The sequence below is a fragment of the Heterodontus francisci genome, unplaced genomic scaffold (assembly GCF_036365525.1).
Source record: "Heterodontus francisci isolate sHetFra1 unplaced genomic scaffold, sHetFra1.hap1 HAP1_SCAFFOLD_59, whole genome shotgun sequence".
Classification (NCBI taxonomy): domain Eukaryota; kingdom Metazoa; phylum Chordata; class Chondrichthyes; order Heterodontiformes; family Heterodontidae; genus Heterodontus; species Heterodontus francisci.
This window is the reverse complement of record NW_027140758.1, coordinates 33,488-45,573: the sequence shown is the minus strand read 5'-3', so window position 1 is coordinate 45,573 and position 12,086 is coordinate 33,488. Positions and strand designations below refer to the sequence as shown.

General features: G+C 44.5%; 1 non-coding gene across 1 annotated transcript; it reads left to right on the top strand.

The window, feature by feature from the left end:
* Nucleotides 1–10,040: 10,040 nt before the first annotated feature.
* trnas-gcu (transfer RNA serine (anticodon GCU)) lies at nucleotides 10,041–10,122 on the top strand. The gene has a single exon. It is a non-coding gene; the product is annotated as a tRNA-Ser (tRNA).
* Nucleotides 10,123–12,086: the final 1,964 nt, after the last annotated feature.

Below are 12,086 nucleotides of genomic sequence, written 5' to 3'. Positions count from 1 at the left end.
AAGGGCCTGTTCCTGTGCTGTAATTTTCTTTGTTCTTTGTTCTTTGAGTGAACCTTTCAAAGTACAGAAGTGATGACGAGGTTAAAAAGGTCTGAACAGTTGAGGTGACTGAGCGGTTTCAGCTTCTCTGTTCAGGTTGCAGCTTTCACTGGAGGCATGTGTTTAAATCCCACTTCTGACAACTTGATTTTCAGTTACTTTGCAGAGCTTCCTTGAAGGTTTGAGGTAGAGTAAATACTGAGGAACTGTTTCTAACTGCTCAACGGTCTCTAACCGAAGGTTACAGATTTAATGTGACTCACAAAACTGGAAAGAACTTGAGGAAAAATTCCTTTCTGCAACGTGTGGTTAGGATTTCAGTTATGTGGATAGATTGGAGAAGCTGGGGTTGTTCTCCTCAGAGAGGAGATTTGATAGAGGTGTTCACAATCATGAGGGGTCGTGACAGACCCGATAGAGAGAAACTGTTGGTAGAAGGATTGAGACTCAGGTAAAAGCTGTGGCTCAGTTGGTCACACTCACCTCGAAATCACAAGCTTCTGGGTTCAGATTTCACAGCTGACACTCCAGTGCAGCACTGAGGGTGTTGAAGGTGCTGCCTTTCAGGTGTGATGTTAAACCAAGACCTGGTCTGCATGTTTGGGTGAATGTAAAAGATCCCATGCTGCAATTTCAAACAAGTGAAGAGCAATTCTCCCTGGTGTTGTGATCAATATTTGCCCCTCAATCAGATCAGTTGGTCATTATCACATTGCTGTTTGTGATTATCAGCTGCTGCATTTCTGACATTACAACAGTGATTACACTTCAAAAGTATTTCATTGTCTACAAAGTGCTTTGATATGTCCAGTGGTCTTGAAAGGTGCTATATAAATGCAAGTCTTTTCTTTCTTTATCACAACACATTGCTGTGTAAAAAATGGTTCTTCATGTCACCTCTGGTTCTTCTGCCAATCACCTGTTATCTGTGTCCTCTGCTTACTGACCCTTTTACCACTGGAAACAGTTTCTCCTTATTTAAACTATTGAAGAACTTCATGATTTTGAACAAATGTGTCAAATCTTTTCTGAATTTTCTCTGCCGCAAGGAGAACAACCCCAGCTTCTCCAATCTCTCCACATCACTGAAGTCCCTCACCCTGCTACCATTGTGGCAAATCTCTTTTTTATTCTTTCACGGAATGTGGGCATCGTTGGCAACGCCAGCATTTATTGCCCATTCCTAACTTCCCTTGAGAAGGTTGTGGTGAGCTGCCTTTTTGAGCTGTTGCAGTCCATGTGGTGTAGGTAAATCCACAGTGCTGTTCGGAAGGGAGTTCCAGGATTTTGATCCAGTAACAGTGAAGGAACGGTGATATAGTTCCCAGTCAGGATGGTGTGTAGCTTGGACGGGAACTGGCAGATGGTGGTGTTCCTATGCATCCAATGTCCTTCTAGGTGGTCGAGGTCATGGGTTTGGAAGGTGCTGTCGAAGGAGGCTTGGTGAGTTATTGCAGTGCATCTTGTAGATGGTACGCACTGCTACCACTGTTCACTTGTGGTGGAGGGAGTGAATATTTAAGGTGGTGGATGGGGTGCTGATCAAGCGAGCTGCTTTGTCCTGGATGATGTTGAGCTTCTTGAGTGTTGTTGGAGCTGCACTCATCCAGGCAAATGGGGAATATTCCATCACGCTCCTGACTTGTGCCTTGTAGATGGTGGACAGGAGGTGAGTGATTCACAGCAGAATTCCCAGCCTCTGACCTGCTCCTGTAGCTACGGTATTTATATGGCTGATCCAATTCAGTTCCTGCTCAATGGTAACCCCCAGAATGTTGATAGTGAGGGATTCAGCAATGGTAATGCCATTGAATGTCAAGGGGAGATGGTTAGATTCTCTCTTGTTGGAGATATTCATTGCCTGGCACTTTTGTGGGTTGAATGTTCCTTGTCACTTATCAGCCCAAGCCCAATGTTGTCCAGGTCTCTCTACATGTGGACACGGACTGCTTCAGTAGCTGAGGAGTTGCTAATGCTACTGAACATTTTGGAATCATCAGCGAACATCCCCACTTCTGACCTTATGATAGAGGGAAGGTCATTGATGAAGCAACGGAAGATCGTTGGGGCCTAGGACACTACCCTGAGGAACTCCTGAGTGCTGTTCTGGGACTGAGATGATTGGCCACCCACAACTATCACCATATTCCTTTGCGCTAGGTATGACTCCAACTAAAGAACAAAGAACAAAAATTACAGCACAGGAACAGGCCCTTCGGCCCTCCAAGCCTGTGCCGATCCAGATCCTCTACCTAAACATGTCGCCTATTTTCTAAGGGTCTGCATCTCTTTGCTTCCTGCCCATTCATGGATCTGTCTAGATACATCTTAAAAGACGCTATCGTGCCCGCGTCTACCACCTCCGCTGGCAACGCGTTCCAGGTACCCACCACCCTCTGCGTAAAGATCTTTCCACGCATATCCCCCCTAAACTTTTCCCCTCTCACTTTGAACTCGTGACCCCTAGTATTTGAATCCCCCACTCTGGGAAAAAGCTTCTTGCTATCCACCCTGTCTATACCTCTCATGATTTTGTACACCTCAATCAGGTCCCTCCTCAACCTCCGCCTTTCTAATGAAAATAATCCTAATCTACTCAACCTCGCTTCATAGCTAGCACCCTCCATACCAGGCAACATCCTGGGTGAACCTCCTCTGCACCCTCTCCAAAGCATCCACATCCTTTTGGTAATGTGGCGACCAGAACTGCATGCAGTATTCCAAATGTAGCCGAACCAAAGTCCCATACAACTGTAACATGACCTGCCAACTCTTGTACTCAATACCCCGTCCGATGAAGGAAAGCATGCTGTATGCCTTCTTGAGCACTCTATTGACCTGCGTTGCCACCTTCAGGGAACAATGGACCTGAACACCCAAATCTCTCTGCACATCAATTTTCCCCAGGACTTTTCCATTTGCTGTATAGTTCAATCTTGAATTGGATCTTCCAAAATGCATCACCTCGCATTTACCCTGATTGAACTCCATCTGCCATTTCTCTGCCCAACTCTCCAATCTATCTATATTCTGCTGTATTCTCTGACAGTCCCCTTCACTATCTGCTACTCCACCAATCTTAGTGTCGTCTGCAAACTTGCTAATCAGACCACCTATACTTTCCTCCAAATCATTTATGTATATCACAAACAACAGTGGTCCCAGCACGGATCCCTGTGGAACACGTCTCCATTTTGAGAAACTCCCTTCCACTGCTATTCTCTGTCTCCTGTTGCCCAGCCAGTTCTTTATACATCTAGCTAGTACACCCTGGACCCAATGCGACTTCACTTTCTCCATCAGCCTACCATGGGGAACCTTATCAAACGCCTTACTGAAGTCCATGTATATGACATCTACAGCCCTTCCCTCATCAATCAACTTTGTCACTTCCTCAAAGAATTCGAGTGGAGAGTTTTCTCCCAGGTGTCCATTGACTTCAATTTTGCAAGGGCTCCTTGATGCCCTTGGCAAGAGCAGTCACTGTCTCCTCACCTCACTTCTTGAGTCCAGCTCTTTTGTCCAAATTTGGGTCAAGGTTGCAACGAGGTCAGGAACCAAGTGGCTCTGGCAGAACCCAAAATGAGCATTGATGAGCAGGTTATTGCTGTGTAAGTGCTGCTTGATAGCACTGTCAATGACACCTTCCATCACTTTACTGATGATCAAGAGGAGGCTGATGGGGCAGTAATTGACAGGGTTGGATTTGTCCTGCTTTTTGTTTGCAGGACATACCTGGGTAATTTTCCACGTTGCTGGGTAGATGCCAGTGTTGTAGCTGTACTGGAACAGCGTGGCTAGTGGCGCGGCTAGTTCTCGAGCATAAGTCATCAGCACTACAGCCGGGATGTTGTCAGTATCCAGTGCCTTCAGCCATTTCTTGATATCATGTGGAGTGAAGTGGATTAGCTGAAGATTGGCATCTGTGATGCTGTGGACCTCAGGAGGAGGTCGAGATGCATCATTTAGTTAATACTTCTGTCTGAAGATGGTTGCAAATTATTCAACCTTGTATTTTGCACTGATATGCTGGTCTCCCCTATCATGCAGGATGGGGATATTTGTGGAACCTCCTGTTGATTGTTTAATTATCCACCACCATTCAGGACTGGATATGGCAAGACTGCAGAGCTTTGATCTGATCTGTTGGTTGTGAGATCACTCAGCTCTGTCTATTGCATGCTGCTTCCGCTATATGACATGCAAGTAGTCCTGTGTTGTAGCTTCACCAGGTTGACACCTCATTTTTAGGTCTGCTTGGTGCTGCTCCTGACATGCCCTCCTGCACACTTCATTGAACCACTATTGCTCCCTTGGCTTGATGGTAATGGTAGAGTGAGGGATATGTCAGGCTATGAGGTAACATATTGTGTTTAAATACAATTCTGCTGCTGCAGATGGCCCACAGTGCCTCATGGATGCCCAGTTTTGAGTTGCCAGATCTGTTCATTTCTTCCCTCAGATATAATTGGAAAAAAATTCCAAAGGAATGCATGAACTAAATAAAAAGGAGAGAGAAATAAATACTGACAAAATAGATGGCAGCATTTGCAAGGTAAAAAGATTTATAAGTTTTATTATCGATGAGTGAGAGGAATATATCACACTTTGGGGCTTCTGTAAGTGGATTTACTGATAATTTTGGGAATTGATAGGAAGCTGCTTCATAGTTGGTGGAACAAACTCCCGCCCTTGGGGTGGAGCCAACAGCTGCATCCGTCCAATAACAGACAGAGTAGAAGTACTGTATCAGGCCTTGTTAGCTCAGTTGGTCGAGCATGAGACTTTTAATCTCAGGGTCTTGGATTTGAGACCCTTGTTGTGTGGTTGTTCTTCCCTTTTTCAGACTTCATCGGCAGAGAGTTCCAGGGGTGTTTGAAATTAAGTTCAACAACATCACCAGATTTCCAACTCCCCCCCCAGCCCCCCTCCCAGTGTAGTTGTATAGACCCTCAACCTCTGCCCTCCCCCTTCCCTTCCCTCCCAGAACTGCAACAGGGATCCCCTTGTCCTCACTTTCCATCCCACCTGCCTCAACAGCAGCACAGTGGCGCAGTGGTTAGCACTGCAGCCTCACAGTTCCAGCAACCCGCGTTCAATTCTGGGTACTGTCTGTGTGGAGTTTGAAAGTTCTCCCTGTGTCTGTGCGGGTTTCCTCCGGGTGCTCCAGTTTCCTCCCACAAGCCAAAAGACTTGCATGTTGGTAGGTAAATTGGCCATTATAAATTGCCCCTAGTATAGGTAGGTCGTAGGGAAATATAGGGACAGGTGGGGATGTGGTAGGAGTATAGAATTAGTATAAATGGGTGGTTGATCGTCGGCACAGACCATGTGGGCCGAAGGGCCTGTTTCAGTGCTGTATCTCTAAACATAAACACATCCAAAGGATCATCCTCCACCATTTCCGCCACCTCCAGCGTGATGCCACCACCAAACGCATCCTCCCCTCCCTTGTCAGCATTCCGAAGGGATTGTTCCTTCCACGACACCCTGGACCACTCCTCCATTACCCCAACACCTCTTCCCCTTCCCATGCAATCGCAGGAGATATAATACCTGCCCTTTTCCCTCCTCTCTGCTCATTATCTAAAGCCCCAAACACTCCTTTTAGGTGAAGCAGCGATTTACTTGTACTTCTTTCAATTATGTATACTCACTGCTCACAATGCGGGCTCCTCTAAACTGGGGAGACCAAAAGCAGATGAGGTGGAACACCTCTGCTCAGGCCGAAAGCATGATCCTGAGCTTCTGGTTGCTTGCCATTTCAACACTCCCCCCTGCTCTCATGTCAACATTTCTGTCTTTGGCCTGCTCCAGTGTTCCAGTGAAAATCAACCCAAGCTCGAGGTGCAGCACCCGACCTTTTGATTCGGCACTCTACAGCCTTGTGGATTGAACATTGTGTTCAATAACATCACAGCATGACTGGTGTCAGGCAACCACAAGCATTAACACACTTTGTCCCAGGACAGCTTTGTTATTTAATCTCTCCTGCCCTCTGCACTATCAAACACCTTCCCCTTTGTTCTCTCCCACATGCCCCTCCCCTTCACTTGTTTAAAACCTAATTCTTTTCTAACCTGTGTCAGTTCTGAGGAAAGGTCACAGACCAGAAATGTTAACTCCGTTTCTCTCACCACAGATGCTGCCAGAGCTATTGAGTATTTCCAGCACTTTTTGTTTTTATTTCAGATTTCCAGCATCTGCAGTATTTTGCTTTTATTGTGTCAGAAAGTCTTTCCTTCATTCAGGACTCTGACCTCTCTCCAGAATCTCTCTGCTAAAGATTGAACTTTATCTCATTTCACTCACAGCTCAGGGTCAGTGTGGCACAGTGGGACTTCTGGCTGTGTCCCGCTTCACAATCCATCAGTACTGAGAAAACAATGGGGAATATTACTCACATGTTGTGTTCTGTAACTTTTTACAAACACTTCAATGTATATATTGTCTTCCAAAGCAGTGACAGAATGGTGGCTTTAGTGTGTTGTTGAAATAGCTTTGTTGAGTACGTGCTGTACTAATAGTTAAACAGTTCTTGGTTCAATCCCAGGTTTTGGCACTTTCAACCTCTTCTGTGTCTTTTTCTTTGTCTCCAATTGTCAAGCTGCATGATTTACTCTGAAATTAGCACCAGAGAACCAAGGCACCAGCGAGCATGAGGAGCTGAAATTAGCACAGATCAAATCCACTTAATATTTCTGACTGAAGATGGTTGCAAATGCTTCAGCTTCATCTTTTGCACTGACGTGCTCAGCACCACCATCATTGAGGATGTGAATGTTTTTGGAGCCTCCTCATCTTGTTAGTTATTTAATTATCCACCACCATTCACGACTGGATGTGGCAGGACTGTGGAGCTGTGATATGATCCCGAAGGAGATATCCGTGCGCGGAGTGGCGGGATGTTTGGAGAGTGATCCTGAAGAGGGTGTCCGAGCCTGGAGTGGAAGCTTTCCGTGGAGGTGCAGGAGTAGGCCATTCAGCCCCAGTGTTTTATAAAGGTTTAGCATAACTTATTTGCTTTTACTCTTTGCCTCCATTAATAAAGCCAAGTGTCCTGTTTGCTCTTAGCAACCTTTTCAAACCTTGATCAAAAAAGATTGGTGTACATTGTCTCATTCTTCCTCCCTAACTGTATCACTTCACAATTCTCTGTGTAAAATTTTAACTGTTATGTGAAAGCCCATTTTACCAGTGTGATTAAGTTCCTCTGAAGTGTGTTACTGTCACTGGCATAGGACCAAATTCTCGAGCATTCTTTGATGCTATCTCCGTGGAAAGAGCAATCTTACACACGAGCTCAAATTGGGATTTTGTGTGTTTATTATCTTTCCTCATCCACCAATATAAGCACAAATCTGTCTCATAATGTACAGTCTAAGAATGTGCCAATGTTGCAATGTGGTGATAAATTCTTCAGTGTCACAATGTACTCACCAACTGTTTCACTACTTTTCTGATTTCTGGATCCAAGTTTGTAGCTTTCCGCGATCTCTAGTGGCTTAGGGTTGAGCCTCACTTCAACGAAGAAACGGAAAATTATGATTTAAAGATTACACTGTCAATCATTCACATCTCTGTCTTCTCCTGAACTTCGAGTTCAAATTTGTTTGTGAAGTTGATTCACATGTTAAGACAGCACAGTCTTTGCCTTTGTGAAGGAAGTGATTTGGGAATGGTTGTTTGAAACTGTCCCTTCTTGCACAGAAATTCAGTGCAAATACTTGATCACTCACAATTTCCTTGAGAGAAATTTGTTCACAATCGCATTCGACACGGAAACTGCCTCAGCATTAATCTCACTGAAGCAGAATGTGACCGTGTTATATGTTTCAGAATGTTGGTGCCGTTATTTGTCGCTTTTAACCGAGACTGGGACACAGGGCAAGTTTGATCCGAGGTTGGAATATATTATCATTCAGGAGCAAGAAAAATCAAAAGGAACAAAATAAGAAAACCCAGTCTCTGGATTTGAGAATCTGTAGATCCGCTTTGGGAAAGTGAATCAGAGCAGAATGAAGGGTGAACTGTCCAGAAGAGATGAAGACACAGCTCAGTCAACACTTTCCCCTGGTTTATGATGCTGGAACATTCCTCACACAGAAATGATTCAACCCAATGACAAACATTCTTACAGCTGATAATTTATGCTACTGATTTAAGGACTGTCTCATGTGGTTACCGAGTGACGACGAGAAGATATTAAACTTTGTTCTATTCAATCTAGCTGTGATGAAGTTTGAATTTTTCTACCATTTATAAACAGTATTTGAAGGGTCTCGGTAACAATGTTCAGTGTTGATGAGAATGGGGTCTGGGTGAGAAGCTGCTGAGTGTGACAGGGTCAGGACTGGATGCAGGAAGTTCTCTGACAGTCTCCCTCTATCTATCTAATGGGTTTGAGTTGATTTACGACTGGTAGCTTTTATTTTACTTTTCTTATTTAGAGATACAGCACTGAAACAGGCCCTTCGGCCCACCGAGTCTGTGCCAACCAGCAACCACCCATTTATACTAATCCTGCATTAATCCCATATTCTCTACCACATCCCCACCATTCTCCAACCACGTACCTACACGAGGGACAATTTACAATGGCCAATTTACCTATCAACCTGCAAGTCTTTTGGAGGTGGGAGGAAACCAGAGCACCCGGCGGAAACCCACACAGACACAGGGAGAACTTGCAAACTCCACACAGGCAGTACCCAGAACTGTATCCTGGTCACTGGAGCTATGAGGCTGCGGTGCTAACCATTGCGCCACTGTGCTGCTGTTGGTGTTTTGATAAATGAAGGAAGTTCCCTCCACCCATTTTTTTTGGACAGACAGTGTGGTATAAGGATGCCTCGGGTTAATGCTGAAGATAGTGGGATCAACCCCTCCCACTGTCAGAGTGATGATGGGACAGTCACATGAGATGAAGTTTGGGAGAAGAGAGAGCAGCACCAAGGATGCTAGCTTAGCAGGCTTGATGAGTGTGTATAGAGTATTGTGTAAATTAGAAAAGAGTTCTTAGTTCTTTCAGCAGGAACTATGTTCTATGTTCTATGTTCTATGTTCTATGAACTGTGTCCAGAAAATATCGAGAAACTCACAATTTTATTATTCAGGAGTCGGATCACAGATATTAATTCCAAGTGACAGTTCTGGGACCAAATAACAAAAAAAGTAGAGACTAATATTGCTCACTGATTGAAATCCCCCAGTGAGGAAACAGTTAAACAGGTGATCTGTTGGGGCATCATTCGATCCAAGGTTTCAGCAACATTTAATCTCCCTTTTTGGTGAAATTCTCTGTTATTTGCAACTTTTTTTATCAGCTTTGATGGGCGAGTGAAAAAACTGAAAAAATTGAACAGTTCCATGCTTTCTTTTCTTCCTTCTTCTCTTCTTTCCATCAGTTTCTCTTTTCTGTCCCAGATCAATATAATGATGAGAATCCCACTTTAATCTGTTGTTTCTGGTGTTTTATCCATTCCAATCAAAATTTCAACATTCCAATCAAATCTATTTGTTATTCCACAGTGTCTCTCCATGTGTTTTATTCTGTTGTATTCTCTCACAGTCTGTTTGATGATCAATGTTACATCTCACTCTCTGTTCTGGTGAAGATCAGAAGCAGTGATATCTGTTTACAGCACCCGACAAGTCGGCCTGAGGCTGTGCCTCGCTGATCATGTGGAGTTAAAGCAATTCTTCCAGTCAGTTAGTTCAGTTGTAATTTCATGAGAAATTCGGTCATCATGACTTCGTCAGTGACCTAATGGTTCAGGTGTCTGAGTGATGTTAATCATGATGTGATCAAATGATTGTATGTTCCAGTCTTTCCGTGGTGGGTTTTCACACTGAGTAGAAACGTGTTGGACATGGTCTGGAAATGTTTCACACCGCTCCATTCCCAACTTCATTTACTTCCAGAAGGTCTTTTCCATCATTACACAGCTAGCTGCACAGTCAGAAACTGTGCTGAAGGTGACAGCTATGTCTACGCAACTGACAAGGTGGCCGAGAAGTTAAGGCGATGGACTGCTAATCCATTGTGCTCTGCACACGTGTGTTCAAATCCCATCCTTGTTGCTAGTTTATGAACTGTTCAGTGTGTTGTTTATGTTGGGGGAGTTTATGTGTAAAGTCAGCCTCGAAACCCGTTCTTGTCTATGTCCAGACAGTGATTCCAGAATTGGTTATACTTAATTAAAATTGAGACAGACAATTGGAATTCTTCACCCAAACTGCACTGGAATGAAGATCAAATAGGGATCACGAAACGGAGCAGGATTTTTCCTCCCCTCCTTCTTTCCATCTTTACTTTCTCTGGATTTGCACCAAGTGAAAGACAAATGGGAAAAGAAAATGGCGAGGGAGCAGATGCAGAAAATTATCCTTTGGCAAGAAATTTATTTTCAAATCTTCTTGATAGATTAAGTGAGTGAGCAATGCTTTGGCAGATGGAGTATGAAATGAGGGGTCATTTAGTACCTACGATAGATCAGAGTGTTTTTTTGTAAGAGGTGAGATGTTAGAAACGGCGGAGGAGCAGAGACCCGAATACTGAATTAATAAAAGCTCGTGGACTGGTAGAAAATAATGTGAAAAGTGAACAGAATATGAAGATTGGAACTCATGTTGCAGTGATATAAAGCTCTGTGCTCCTGAAGTAAATGTCCAAGCCCAGATTGTGGGGAATCTGTGGAGAGTGATTTGGTTTTTATTCATTCTTGGGTGTGAGTATCGCTGATAAGGCGAGCATTTATTACCCATTCCTCTTGCCGTTGAGAAGGTGGTGGAGAGCTGCCTTCTTGAACTGATGCAGTCATGTGTGGAGTTTGCAAGTTCTCCCTGTGTCTGCGTGGGTTTTCTCCGGGTGCTCCGGTTTCCTCCCACAAGCCAAAAGACTTGCAGGTTGATAGGTAAATTGGCCATTATAAATTGTCACTTGCATAGGTAGGTGGTAGGGACATATAGGGACAGGTGGAGATGTTTGGTAGGAACATGGGATTAGAGTAGGATTAGTATAAATGGGTGGTTGATGTTCGGCACAGACTCGGTGGGCCGAAGGGCCTGTTTCAGTGCTGTATCTCAAACCTTAAAAAAAATATGGTGCAGGAACACCCACAGTGCTATTGGGGAGGGTGTTCCAGGATTGTGACCCAACAACAGTGAAGAAATGGCGATATCGTTCCAAGTCAGGATGGTGAGTGACTTGAAGGGGAACCTGCAGGTTGTGAGTTCCCATGCATCTGCTGCCCTTGTCCTTCGAGGTAGTAGTGGTCACGAGTTTGGAAGGTGCTGTTGAAGGATACTTGGCGAGTTGCTGCAGTGCATATGGAGATGGTACACACTGCAGCCACTGTGTACTGGTTGTGGAGGGATTGAATGTTTAAGGTGGTGGGTTAGGTGCCGATCAAGTGCGCTGCTTTGTCCTGGATGGTGTTGAGCTTCTTGAGTGTTGTTGAGTGGGATGTATTCCATCACACTCCTGACTTGTGCCTTGTAGATGGTGGACAGGATTTGGGGTGTCAGGAGGTGAGATACTTGCTGCAGAATTCGTAATCTCTGACCTGCGCTTATAGCCACAGCATAGATGTGACTGGTCCAGTTACGTTTCTGGTCAAGATGTTGATGGTGGGGGATTTAACGATGATAATGCTTCTGAATATCAAAAGGTAGATGTTTTTCTCTCTCATTGGAGATGTTCACTGCTTGGCACTTGTGTGGCCAGAAGGTTGCTTGTCACTTATCAGCTCAAGCCTGAATGTTGTTCAGGTCTTGCTGCTTGCAGGCACAGACTGCTTCAGTATCTGAAGAGTTGTGAGTCATCATCTAACATTCCCACTTCTGACTTACGTTGAAGAGAAAGTCATTAATGAAACAGCTGAGGATGTTTGGGTCTAGGATACTACCCTGAGAAACTCCTGAGGCAATGTCCTGGGCTGAGATGATTGGCCTCCAAGAACCACAACATCTTGCTTTGTGCGAGGTATGAATTCAGCAAGTGGAGAGTTTTCCCCCTGATTCCCATTGACTTCAATTTTGCTGGG